This window comes from Pezoporus wallicus, unplaced genomic scaffold, assembly GCF_028554395.1.
Source record: "Pezoporus wallicus isolate ANWC-B61680 ecotype Strahan unplaced genomic scaffold, APGP_CSIRO_Pwel_v1 contig_5542, whole genome shotgun sequence".
Taxonomy (NCBI): Eukaryota; Metazoa; Chordata; class Aves; order Psittaciformes; family Psittacidae; genus Pezoporus; species Pezoporus wallicus.
Window position 1 is genome coordinate 3,624,796 of NW_026640165.1, and position 14,435 is coordinate 3,639,230.

The following is a 14,435-nucleotide window of genomic DNA, read 5'->3' on the forward strand; positions in this document are numbered from 1 at the left end:
GGGCTTGCACCGTAACGTGTCTGGGTGTCTTTCGCGGCTTTTCTTCAGAAGGACCAAGCGCCCATCACCGTGACGACGAACTCTTCCCTTATCAAGACAGTGCCAATGTAATGGATACATCACACCACAAACGGTGCCACTCGATCTAACCTTGCCTTCTGTTACATACAAACATTTTGGGGTTTGCCTTAAGGATTCTAACTATAATTAAACTCAGATTTACTATAATTAAACCCTTCATTCTTTGCCATCTTCCCTCCATTGTGTTCCTGAATTTTATCGCTGTAATCATCAGCATCCGATCCAAAATGCCACCCAGAGTGCACAGCAGTTACTTCACCTCTGACCTTCCTCCCAACCTATTGGTTCTGATTATTTCCCCTAGAGTTTAGATAAGAATGTCACTGCTCTGTTCTCACGTGGGCCCAGCCTGGGGCCAGGTCTCTGCTTCATCTGGATGATCCAGAGCAGCTCCAGCTGGCTTTGTGCAGAGCCACTGCAGGTTCAAAAATCTTCTGCACTGAGCTCTGCTCTGAACCTTGCAATGCACTCACACTTCATTTTCTGGAAAGGAATGAGCTTGGCACTGTCACCCCAGGCATGTGTTCAAGATAGCCTCCCTGTGCCATGTATACTTGTCATTGCCTGTCCATCAGTGCAACATCCGTTCCACTGGCTTTGACAGACACGATGTTGCTACCTTTAATGTTAAAAATAGGTATGCTGCACTTTCAGCATTCCAAGAAACAGTTATTTCTGGCAGTTGTATTGCCCTTCACATTTTTTAATCCTTCCCTCCACAAACACCTATAAAGCTCTTTACACTACGATAAAGTCTGTTTGTTGCAAAAGCCTGTTGTGAACATCAGTCTGCCAAATCCATTTCTGAGCAGTCACTGGCGTCTCACTGGTTCTTTGCATTTTGCCAGCTCCCTCCTCTGTTATCATCCCTCTTACACTTGGATGGTAAGATCCCTGGGCCAGGAATGTCCTTTTTGTTTGTTTGCACCATATCTAGTACATTTCATTTCCATTATTTGTAATCACTTCTGCAAGCCAGAGCAGCTGTGTGAAAACCCCAGTCCAGTGCTGGTACTATGGATGCAGCTGAGGCTTTCGCTGTTCTGTTGACCCTCTCAGACATGCTCCAGGAGCTAATGGATAAATTTTTATTCTGATAAATACTACACAGGGGTACCCATTTATATTTCTGCACTGGGAAAAGTAGATCTAACCTTTTATAGCCTGTAGTCACCCAAATCAATAAAATGCTGTGATCCATGCTAGCTGAAGAAGTAAAAAGCTTGTTCTATCACTGTTGCTTATGATTATTTCCTTTTATTATTAATTTGACAACTCTTTTTGACCTAGACAGGCCTGAAGCCTTCAGTTGTGATAAAGTAATCTCTGGTCTGTTAGAAGCCTACAAAGGTGTATTAGAACCACTAGCAGGAATGGCATTTACCATCCACATTTCTTAGTTCTTTAGATAATGAGAAGCCACTTATTTCTTCCTTCTACATCATTTTACTGTAACAGTGCTTTGGTCCATGATTTGGGATCCTCCATGCTAGTACAGGAATGTCTTGCACTTCTTACCAGTGATGTGCTTGGTCTGCTCTGGCACTCCCTGTTAGTACCTTGAACATGTGCCCAGAAAGTAAAGGTCAAATTTCAGCCAATACAATGTTGGTTGGTTTTTTTTTTTCCAATTGGTTTTAGTACTTTATGATTTTTTTCCCTTAATCTAACAAAAAGCAACTTCTAAAGGATGATTGACTTGGCAGACTAAAGCTCACATATGTCAATTGTTGTTTTACTGCTTATTACGTAAGCCTTTAATTACCACTGAGGGGCCAGAACTGCAGATGCCAGTGATGCCAGGTTTATAAAACTGCAGGTTTTATAACCTAAAATCTTGGTGCTAAAGACAGCTGATCACAGGACTCCACCCTGAGAAATGGCATGGTTGTAAAAGTACCTCACTTTGCTCACAGGTCCAGAGAGGCCACAGGAAGGGTTGCACTTGTCAGGAACAAGTTGATTCCCAACTTAGGAACAATATGTTGTGCAACAAGTACAATTTACAATGTCAGATGGGAAGAATGCAGGAAGGTAACACAACTTCCAAGGTTTATCTCTATGATCCATTTACTACCTGTGTAGCAAAAAACATAACTTCTAAAGCCAACTTTCTCTCCCCAGTCGGAGTTTATGATCGGTCAATGATCTTGAATGACACCAGGCCAAGTGGTGCAGTTGATACTCTTGAGGGCAGGGACACCATCCTGAGGGGCCTTGACAAGCTTGAAGAGTGGGCCCACATGAACCTCATGAAGTTCAACATAGCCAAGTGAAAGGTTCCACACCTGGGTGGGGGCAATCGCAGGCTAGGCTAGGGGATGAAAGGATGGACAGCAGCCCTGAGGGGAAGGACTTGGGGATGCTGATGGATGAAGAATTTGATGTGACCTGGCAATGTGCACTTGCAGCCCAGAAAGACAGACATATTCTGGGCTGCATCAAAAGGAGTACGGCCAGCAGGTCGAGGAAAGTGATTCTCTCCCTCTACTCCACTCTGGTGAGATCCCACCTGGAGTACTGACTTCCACTCTGGAGCCACCAGAACAAGAAGGACACGGATATGATACAGCAGATTCAGAGGAGTGCTATGAAGATGATCAGAGGGCTGGAGCATTTCTCCTAAGGAGACAGGCTAAGAGAGTGCAAATTGTTCAGCCTGGAGAAGAGAAGACTCTGGGGAGAATTTAGATCAGCCTTCCAGTACCTAAAGGGGCCAACAAGAAAGACGGAGAGAGACTTTTTAGTAGGATCTGTTGCGATAGGACAATTTGTAATGGCTTTAAACTGAAAGAGGTTAGATTTATATTAGATGTTAGGAAGAAGTTCTTCACTGTGAGGGTTGTGAGACATTGGAACAAGTTGTCTAGAGAAGCTGTGGCTGCATTCAAGGAAGTGTTGAAGACCAGGTTGGATGGGGTTTTGAGCAACCTGATTTAGTAGAAGGTGTCCATGCCCATGGCAGGGGCATTGGACTAGATTATCTTTACAGGTCCCTTCCAACCCAAACCATTCTGTGAGTCTCTGATCTCTGTAAAAAGTACTTACTCCTTGCAACTTCATGTTGTACTTAACAGGTTCATTAAATGATAATGTAAGCAATCAATTAAGGACACTGCTTAGTAGGTACATCTTTTGAATCAACAGACACAGACAGGTAATCTTCAGCATGACCTGCATTAACAAAGTTCAGATTTTATTCATTACCAACTTGAGTTATCTTTCTTCTAAAATTTTTGGAGGTGCAATTCATCATTAGGACACTGCAACTGATTATTTCCACAGTGAAAATCAAGCATTCCCTTGCAATGCCTTGGCAGAAGCAGAAAGTACTTGTATCCAACCTTACCTGAAAGAGTGAATGAAATGAAAAAATGTAAAATATCTTCTTCAAAGTCATAGTTGGATAATACTTACCTAGGTGTGCCAGAGACAAAAGAAGAATATTCCACCATATTTTTGCCACTGAGTTCTTCATTGGAAGTTTAGAAGGAATCACAGATTTTTATGAAGATGTTTTTACTGCCCACAGATAACTATATTTATTTTCTTCCACAAAGAAAATGTCACAAGAAAGGTTTTTTTAGAGAGCTTGGGAATTATAAAAAATTGTTATCTCAGTGCATCTCAGGCAAACTGAAGTACTTACACATTAATCAAATTCGGTTCTCAAGTACACAGACACACAACTCCATTAGAACAGTGTAAATACACCCAAAAGCCAAATTCGGCAATACTTTTGGAAAATGGAAACTAACCAACAAAGAGATTAGAACAGAGGAAAATAATTAATTTTAAATATCAAAATACTGACTAATGTTCTAATTCTTTTTCTGCTTATCAGCAAACAAAGACTAAAGCATGAGTGGCTGCTGATGGAAAGAATGACATCATGTTCTCTAGAAAAATACCTGGGCTATTTTAAAGCACTTGTATGCTTTTATCATAAAAGTTTAAATTACATTTATTGTTGGAAATGATCTGGAAAACAGTTTTGAAGGCTTGTCAAAAAGGATGATTGCAGCTTTTTATTCACTTGAGCCAAAAGGTAATTGAGAGAAAGTTGTTGATATACTGGAGAGTGTGGGAACAAATCCAGAAGATACTTTATTTTAATGTAAAGTGAAATGTTGCATGCTGTTCCTGAACCATGAAAGTTTGCACAATGCTTCCTTTCTTCCAAAGCTCCAACCTATCTCCATATTCTCTGCCTCAAATACCTATCACTGTGACTCCCACTTACAGATATACACAGAAGTACTGATTTGTATTTCTTTGTTTAGATGCTTATTCCTATTTTAATTATTATCCTCAACTGGACTCCCTGAGGAGCTGTAAGACCTTCCTCTCATCTACCTGCAATCTTTTAAGAAACAATGAAATTACTAGTTTACTGTCTGACAGAATGATAATGCTCTCTGGCAGTGTGCAGCTTTGCTCTTAAGTCGAGAAATTGTTGTAATTAGTTGAAAGAGCTAGGAGCCACTGATATTTCATCCTGTTTTAAGAGACCAACATAGGAATCTGAGATTAGTTATCTTCTTGATGGCCTTGCAGGGTACAGGGTGTGTAAGGGGGTGTATAAGAAGTATTTGCTCTGCTTTGTTGAGAATGACTGAATAGGTAAAGTAGGTCTTACCCTGCAGTCATCATAGGCAAAGATAACTGAAGAGGCAGACCTCATGTTTGAGACCATATAAGGTACCTGAAGGTGTATAAGACTGTGGGACCTGATGAGATGTCCCATGTTCAATAGTAACCTTCATCACATATACTAACTCTTACACTTAAGATTTTCTGATGGTTTATAAATCTGCCTGAAGATGGTTTTATACAATTATAGGGCATATGTGTGCCATCAGCATGGCACTATTGACAACTTTCAAGTGTGGGCTCCATTCTATGAAATAAAAGAGCTTCAGGATGAAAATATTGTTATTAAAAAAAAAAATCATCATCAAAACAGTATTTTTCCTCCTAATTAATTTTTAGACTTCTAATATGAGCCATTTTAACTGGACCTTTCACTCCCAAAGTACTTCTCTAAACACTCTGATTTAGCAGGCAGGGCTCTAATCCATATCATGGCTTCTCTGACTTATACCAGGCAATGTGGCCTAAATATAAAAAACACACAGACTATGGAAGCAGTAGAAACAGTCCCTTTCCAAGGAGAAAGTAAACCAAACCAGAAGCAAGTTCTTCTGAAAGAGAAGAGGAAGGTCTGGGCAGCATATTTATAAGACTTAATGTCATCAACTAATGAAATAATTTGAAAATAAAACAATCTCATTATAGAAACAATTACACTGAAAAATATGATTTACTTCCTTCAGTTGTGGATATATGAGAAGAATCTACATTCTTTAAGAAAGTAGTTGTCTCTGTATAGCTGTCAGAATAAAAACTCTAGGTGATACACAGTGAATGAGATGAAATATAAACCTAATTCATATTATCTTAAAAAAATTTCTTTCTTTTTTCCTTATTACTGAGAAAATGACACTGATGTGCCATTTATGCCTAAAAGATAATCATACCTGTGATCACAGTTAGATTGAGCTCACTGAGAAGCTAGTGAAATGACTAATCACCAGTGATCAAAAAGTCCTCTTGCTCTCTTCTTGACATTTGGTAGGTTCTTCATCAATTTTTGTCCCAGGGAACTTATCACCTATCAAATGTACCCTGAAACACAAGCATTCACACCAGTCTCTTTGGAATACCTCTACTTCTGACTTGATATTCATGAGCTCGTGCTTTTTTCAGTACCACTACAAGACTACAAATAATTGCAGTTAAAGACGGATCTTGAGATCTGTTTTCTTACAAAAGCAAGAGATGTTCTAAGGCATAGCTACTATTTACAAGATAGCAGAGTTACTATATGTGGAAGAAGGATGCTCAGAAGGGCAGACATTTGGCTAAAGTAAAAGATAACACATAAAACTCTCTCTTTACTGTCACTTTGAAGCCAAGTAGCATTAGATCACACACTTGACTTTCCTGATAGCTCATGTTGAAAAAAATCATGACTTGTAGTCAAAAGTTGTAGTTTCATATTTTTATTCAAACTATCCCAACACTTCAGTTTCAGTGCAAAAAAAGAAATCCTGCACAAAACCTTGATCAGAATTAATTCAGAAAATATAAGAGTATATGAAATACAGAAAAAAAAAAAAAGTTTTCTCAATCTTATAAGTCTTTAGACATAGCCTCATTTTGGTTGTATTATTGGAATGTTCACTGATGCATAAATGTATATTTTAATAACATCTATCTTTGCAAAGTCAAAGATGCTGGTTGTAGAGTCTTTTAAAGTCATGTTTGTGGATTTAAAATAGAAGAAGGAAGGGTTTTTTCGTCTTTAAATGCCAGTGAATTGTCTCCTTGAAACAGGTTTAATTAATTAATGTGATTTAATTAGCAGTGTTACTTTCTGTGGTTGATACAATATTTTAAAAATGCATTATAAACCTTAAGTACATGCTTAGAAATGCAGGTGAAATTCTCTTTCAAAAATGAAGATTCTGAATGATCAGATCAAATATAAATTGAAGCTGTTTCTCTGAATAGAGTAATTTTCACTATGATTGTTTTTCAGCTGGCTACTGTAGTAGAGATGATGATAGCTGATATGAAGCTGTCTGAATCAGTGATATGAGAATGCAAATACATGCCAATACTTTGCATAAAATCCACAAAGCAGAGCAGATGCCTTTTGACATCTCTGCATGCATGTTGACTTGAATTGGCATCTTCTCTCTTTGATTTTCTGTCATCAAAATTAAATGGAAAGCTAAGAAAAGAATACAAAATCAGCCACAGCAAAAAAAAAAAGGGCAATGGTGAACAAAGAGGATCTGTTCATAACTGAAGTTAAATATTTAATTCTAGCAAAAAAATATTAAAGGGAATTTGTTGTACCTGACTTCATAGTTGTTCAAAGGGATGCCAGTCACCCTGGGGACAGTGCTGAATACACTGAAAAATGAATTCAAAGACTGAGGAGTAACCTGATAAACATTTGTAATCTGTTTGTCATGCCAGGTGGCAATGACTGACTAATCTGGAGCACACCATTTTATGGGGAACATATTTAGAGTTGGCTAGCCTAGATGTCATTCTAAATACAATTTATAGATATTGTAGGTTTTGATGGAAGTTATACATTTTCAAAAGATTGCACAGGGATTTAGTCAACCAGCTCACTTAGAACTATGAATCAAACTTCACTTCAATGCTTTGAAAAATCAATCACCACAAAACTATCACCAGACGGTTTAATGTGAATAGTTCTGAGAAAATCATGACTCTGAAAGACATAATTCTAAATCACTGTGGCTAAGAAATGACAATTAGGAGTAATCAGTATTTCAAAAAAGAACCTGAGTGCAAAGAAACCATTCAAACCAATTGCTTTTATGGTTGTATCTATAGGAGCAAGTCAACAGGAAAAAAGATTACATTGTTAACTGCAGATTCTTTGTCTTGATTAAAAAAGGAAATGTAATAACAAAACTTGAACTAATAACACATTTATTCTAGATTTAGCTGGGAGAAATTTCCTCCTCTGTAACAGTAGGATGGGCATACAATAAACCTATGAATGGCCAGAACCACAAATAGAATAGAAAACAAAGAAGTATACTGAGTTGAAACAAAAATTCAGTCGAAAATGGACTTGTGCAATATTTCATTCCTCTTCCTTCTTTTTTTTTTTAGCAAATTTTGAGACTGTGACTAGAATTCTTAGAACAGAAATTAATGTAATGCTATGTGTGTCATGTCATTCACAGCTAGCAGCTACTGGCTACCAAGAAATCATGTGTGATTTACTCAATAGACCATATGGCTGATGATATCAACATCACAAATCATTCTGGTTTTGGAAAGAAGCATTTTGAAACACTGTGGGATAGAACATGAAGTGGAGAGAGAAAAATAGAGAAGTGTGCTATAGACTGTCTCGTTAACAAACAGAAACGCAACTATAGGCTTAAGGGAAGTAGACAGTGCCCAAATACAAACAGGACAAGAGTAGGAAAAAAAACCCTACATCTTCCCTTTTTCACCAGCACGAACTCCCTTACTCACAATCCAGTGTTTCAGAAGACACACAATGTTGCATGTGTTTGATTAGACAAACACACATAACAGGGTTGACAGCAACATAGCTTGAAGTTGGGTTAAAACACATAAACTGTTTCTACATAACTTAATCAATGGCAACACATCTCTCTGAAAATGATCAGATAAAACCCAACATGAGAAATCTACAAAATAAAACTGAAGACATTAATTCCTTTTGCTTTCTGAAGATGCTATGACTGCAAAGCGTACGGGTATATGTGCAGGTATGCATGTACAGCCAGGTGAAAAATGATTTACCTGCATCCCCAAATTCACTGGGTCATAATGATGTCAACACTTCACCTGCTACTTTACACTCCAGAGTAATGAATGTACAATGCAGATAGATTTCTCTAGCTTTGAAATATAATTTGTTAATCCTAAAGAAATTAAAAGTTTAGCCAAACCAAAACCAAACATATTTCAAGCAAAATGATGGTTGAGTTATAATGGCCTTAAGCTGATATCTCAGTACCTTCAAGAGGCAGCAGCTCATGTGCAAACCTTCTGTTAACCTTCAAATTAAAATACCCTGTTTTTTAACAGTTTTTAATTGTGAAGCTATTATCAGGCCTGAGTAAATCTTGTATTTACCCATCTTGGACTGAATCTACAGAGACATCCTCTAAAGCAACTGTGCAACTTATCTTACGATTTGTTTTTCCCCAATCCAGCAATAATACAACACATAATGCATATCTGTCCTCTTCTACAACTGACAACTTCCTTCTGCAAGTAATAGAGGAGCCGACCAGGAGAGGTGCTGTGCTTGACCTCGTGCTCACCAACAGGGAAGGGCTCGTTGGAAATGTGATGCTCCAGGGCAGCCTTGGATGCAGCGATCATAAGATGCTCGAATTTGAGATCCTCAGACAGTGAGAAGAGCGTGCAGCAAGCTCACTGCCCTGGACTTCAAAAGAGCAGACTTTGGCCTCTTCAGGAACCTGCTTCGGAAGGTTCCATGGGATACAGCCCTAGAGGGCAGAGGGGCCCAAGACTGTTGGTTGATATTCAAGGATCACCTGTTACAAGCTCAGGAGTGTTGCATCCCAACCAGAAGGAAGTGCAGCAGGAGGGCCAGGAGACCTCCTTGGATGGATAAGGAATTCCTGAGGAAAATTCAATTGAAAAAAGAGGCTTATAATAAGTGGAAGCAAGGACAGGTGGCATGGGAAGAGTACAGGGATATTGTCAGAGAAGCTAGGGAACAGGTTAGGAAAGCTAAGGCTCAGTTTGAATTAAACTTATCTAGAGGTATTAAAGATAACAGGAAGGGATTCTACAAGTACATAGCAAATAAAACACAGACTAGGGAGAATGTAGGCCCCCTCAGGAAGCTCTCGGGAGAACTGGCTACACAGGATTTGGAGAAGGCTGAGGTTCTGAATGACTTCTTTGCCTCGGTCTTCACTGGCAAAGGCTGCGACCAAACCACCCAAGTCTTGGAAGGCAGATGCAGGGACTGTGAGAATGAAGACCTTGGGCCCACTGTAGGAGAGGAACTGGTTGGAGACCATCTTAAAAATCTGAACGTGCACAAGTCCATGGGTCCTGATGAGATCCATCCGTGGGTCCTGAAGGAGCTGGGGAATGAAGTTGCGAAGCCGCTATCCATCATATTTGAGAAATCGTGGCAGTCAGATGAAGTTCCTGATGACTGGAACAAGGGAAATATAACCCCATTTTCAAGAAGGGGAAAATGGATGACCCGGGGAATTACAGACCAGTCAGTCTCACCTCTGTGCCTGGCAAAATCTTGGAGCAGATTCTCCTGGATGCCATGCTAAGGCACATGAAAAACAACAAGGTGCTTGGTGACAGCCAGCATGGCTTCACTAAGGGGAAATCCCGCCTGACCAATTTGGTGGCCTTCTATGATGGGGCTACAGAACTGATGGACAGGGGTAGAGCAGTTGATGTCATCTACCTCGACTTGTGTAAAGTGTTCAACACTGTCCCACACGACATCCTTGTCTCTAAATTGGAGAGACATCAATTTGATGGACGGACCACTCTGTGTGTGGCCATGCAGCCAGTTCTTTATCCACCAAGAGTTGTGGTCAGTGGCTCAGTGTCCGGCTGGAGACCAGTAACGAGTGGTGTCCCTCAGGGATCGGTGTTGGGACTAGTCTTGTTTAACATCTTCGTCACTGACATGGACAGTGGGATTGAGTGCACCCTCAGCAAGCTTGCTGATGACACCAAGCTGTGTGGTTTGGTTGACACGCTGGAGGGAAGGAATGCCATCCAGAGGGACCTTAACACACTTGTGAGGTGGGCTGATGCCAACCTTATGAAGTTTAACCATGCCAAGTGCAAGGTCCTGCACCTGGGTGGGACCAATCCCAGGCACAGCTACAGGTTGGGCAGAGAAGAGATTCAGAGCAGCCCTGCAGAGAAGGACTTGGGGGTGTTGGCTGATGAGAAAATGAACATGAGCCGGCTTCAGTGTGCGCTCGCAGCCCAGAAAGCCAACCATATCCTGGGCTGCATCAAAAGAAGCGTGACCAGCAGGTCGAAGGAGGTGATCCTGCCCCTCTACTCTGCTCTTGTGAGACCTCACCTGGAGTATTGTGTGCAGTTCTGTTGTCCTCAACATAAAAAGGACATGGAACTGTTGGAACAAGTCCAGAGAAGGGCCATGAGGATGATCAGGGGACTGGAGCACCTCCTGTATGAAGACAGGCTGAGGAAGTTGGGGCTGTTCAGCCTGGGGAAGAGAAGGCTGCGTGGAGACCTCAGAGCAGCCTTCCAGTATCTGAAGGGGGCCTATAGGGATGCTGGAGAGGGACTCTTCGTTAGAGACTGTAGTGACAGGACAAGGGGTAACAGGTTAAAACTTAAACAGGGGAAGTTTAGGTTGGATATAAGAAGGAAATTCTTTCCTGTTAGGGTGGTGAGGCACTGGAATGGGTTGCCCAGGGAGGCTGTGAATGCTCCATCCCTGGCAGTGTTCAAGGCCAGGTTGGACGAGGCCTTGGGTGATATGATTTAGCGTTAGGTGTCCCTGCCCATGGCAGGGGAGTTGGAACTAGATGATCTTAAGGTCCTTTCCAACCCTAACGATTTTATGATTCTATGATTCTATGATCTTCTACAGTACATTATATGAATAGTATAGAATCTCTTACTCCTTTCACATCTGTTTTTCATTGAAAGAGGCAATAGACAGCTAGTGAAATGCCCTGTGAAATTAGAATCATGTTCATTGTTATCATGGTCTCAGAGTCAAAGATGCTGTTGCCATAAGGAGGTACGTGCTAACATGCTGACGCATGCAGCTACTTTTAAGCCCATGCAGAGGACTCCTCTTTTTGGTTTAGGAATCCAGAAGCATTAGCTGGCAGGGTGTGTTCAGTCCTTCTAGGGTACCTTTGAATAATGTCTCACCATCCATCCTCCTTTTCAGATGTTCCAGCTCACTGTATGAGAACTGTTTGGTCACTTACGTATGGTCTACCCAAACCACACCTACTACCCATGCTGCTGGGACATCATTATTGATGACGCATTTAGTCGCATTCAATCCATCTGACTAAAGCCAAGAAGGTATACTATTTCATTATGAGCAGGTACACAGAATCCTGTCATGGCAGTTTTCCATAAGTGGAAATCTATGGCTGGTTGCATTTTCTATGCAGAATCTCTGACTTATATAGGAGCACTGTAAGCATGGGAGTGCTGTGTCACTTTAATTTGGTGAAGAAGCTACTTTCATGTTGATGCAATAGCTAAACTGCAAAAGCATATCAAATTTCAAGTTTATTTCTACCCATGAATGTGGAAGGCATAATGCGTTTTCTTCTTTAGCACATAATCTTTTGTTTTCCTTGGAGTCAGCAATACTTGAGGCCTGACAACGTAAGAAGAAAATCAGCCTGTAAACTAAGTATCTTGTTTAGAACAGGGTACTAGTGAATGCTCAAATCCTGCAAGAGTTTTTGTAGCCTTGAATAGTTCAGGAGTAAACACTGTTGATTGTTTTAGTGCATTGTATAGCACAAATGCACAAAATAGCACGAACAATGAAGTCCCTAAGATGCAATCTCATTTGCTACTGATTGCTTTGGGGAAATGATTGGCTTGGAATTCTGCTGAACTTTTCGGAACCCAAAGGAAGCTTTTTCAGACAGCCAGGTCCCTCTATCATGCTTCAAAATTCAGCTCATTTCTGAGTGGCCAAAAGCTTTCATCAAATCAAGGGATGTTCAACAAATCTTTAGATTTTTCTCCTGGATGCAAAATGATGCAACTTTAAGAATAGTTTCATGGCTTGTTGGAGCATGTTTCAAATACAGAAGCTTTCTTTATTACAGTATTCTAGGGCATTCAACAGGAATGTTTTTTAATCATTCTTAATTTCTCAGGCTGCAATGCATTCAACCTCCCTATGTGGCTGGGCACTAGTCTGAACTGCAGCAGTGCAGTTGCCATGAGAAGCAATGGGGATGCTACCTTTGGCAACAAACGTAGGAAGTGCTGGGCCTACCAACTTTGCAGTCTGCAGTCAGCTTTTCTACCCTTTACTGGCATTATCATGTGTTAACTCCTCCAGAGCTCTGAGCCCTGCTTAGAATAAACACACATCAGAAACACCAAACTGGTGAAAAATGAATAATCAGGAAGGAAGCCAGTTTTTACTCAAGACTTCATGAACAGTTTTTATTGATATGTATTAATCAACATGTAGTATGTACTGTTTAAAGAGATTAAAAGCTGCCTCTTACATAAAAATACAATGTTCAGTTACAGATTTGTTTTCAGCCTGCTTCTGTAGGGCCACTAGAATAAAACCAGGAATGTATGAGATGGTATTTCTGAAAATTCTAATGTGAAAAAAACAATCATTCACCACTTGATATTAAAAAACGTAGCAAAGCAGAACAGAAGCAGTGCCCATCACTCAGTGCAGACGACTTTTATATTGAAATCATGGGAAGAAATTAATCATTGCTCTAAGTGGGGAGAACACAGCTGGGAGTGGCTGAATTGTGTCTGCAACCAAGGCAGGCTGAACAGCACTCTGTGAAGCAACTCAGCTGGATCCCTGGGCAGTGAGAGGCTGCTAACCACCAGCCTTTTAAAACACCACAGCAGTAAAAGCCCATCAAATGCCTGCAAGAAGGTGTTTGGTCTCAGGCCTAGTGGGAATTTCCTCAGATTTCAAATAGTGGGGGCCATATGCCAAGATCCCTGCAGCACTGCTCAGCTTGAAAGTAAACAGCTGAATATATTTGGCACAGCATATATACTACTGCTGCTCAAGGAGTTTTTGTAAGGGTTTTGTATGGGCAAAGCCATCATAGCACTGGAATTAGGAAGAATTCCTTTTTATGTAAGTCAATATTCTTTTGATAAATCTCTGGAAAGCATGTATAGGGAAGATATGAATTGACAAAAAAACCTTTAAAATAGATAAACATGAAGATGTGTTTTTTGTTTCAAGCAGAAATCCCCACTCCAGTCATCCATTTATATAAGGGCAACACTTCTGAGTGTGGGATAGAGTAGGATGTGCTCTTCAGTGACTGTTTTTCTCCTTTTCCATATTAACATTTTTCAGCGATAATGTTGTCAATGTTGCAGTTACTGTAATAAACAGTCTTTGCCTCAAAGTAGTTAGGTTCAAAAATGCAGATTCACATTAGCAGCCTGGAGGTCATGCTGATGTGAAAAAGGCCAGGTTCAACATGCCAGAACATTTTGGTCTTTGACACCTGGCCATGTTGCAAATGATAATTAACTTGATCTTCAGGAATGGGATTACCAAAACATTACAGTGCTAAGCAGTACCAAGACATCTACTTCAGCAGCTGTTTTGCTGGCAGACTCCAGGCAGAGCTTTTATCATAATCTTATAATAAGGTATTAATAGCAATCTCAGAGGAAACTGCTTGCTCTTTCTCGAAGAGGAATTATCAGTAACTGCAAAACTCTGTTTATGGTTTTGTACAGGATGGAAACATTGGTGACAAGGAAAGAATTCCCTGGATCCTCCTCTGCAAGTGGAAAGTCACTCCTGCACTACCTGCTTTCTTCCATAGAAAAAATCAGATGTTGAAAGTCCAATAATTGGTCAACAGAAATCTGAAACCAAGACACTGGGCTTTGATAATACTTTTATATGAGGGATATTAAGAGGAATTTTTACTTTTGCAAGCTTAGATGAGAAAAAGCATCGATCCTGTATGAAATGATAGTGAGAGCCACTTACTCAGTGA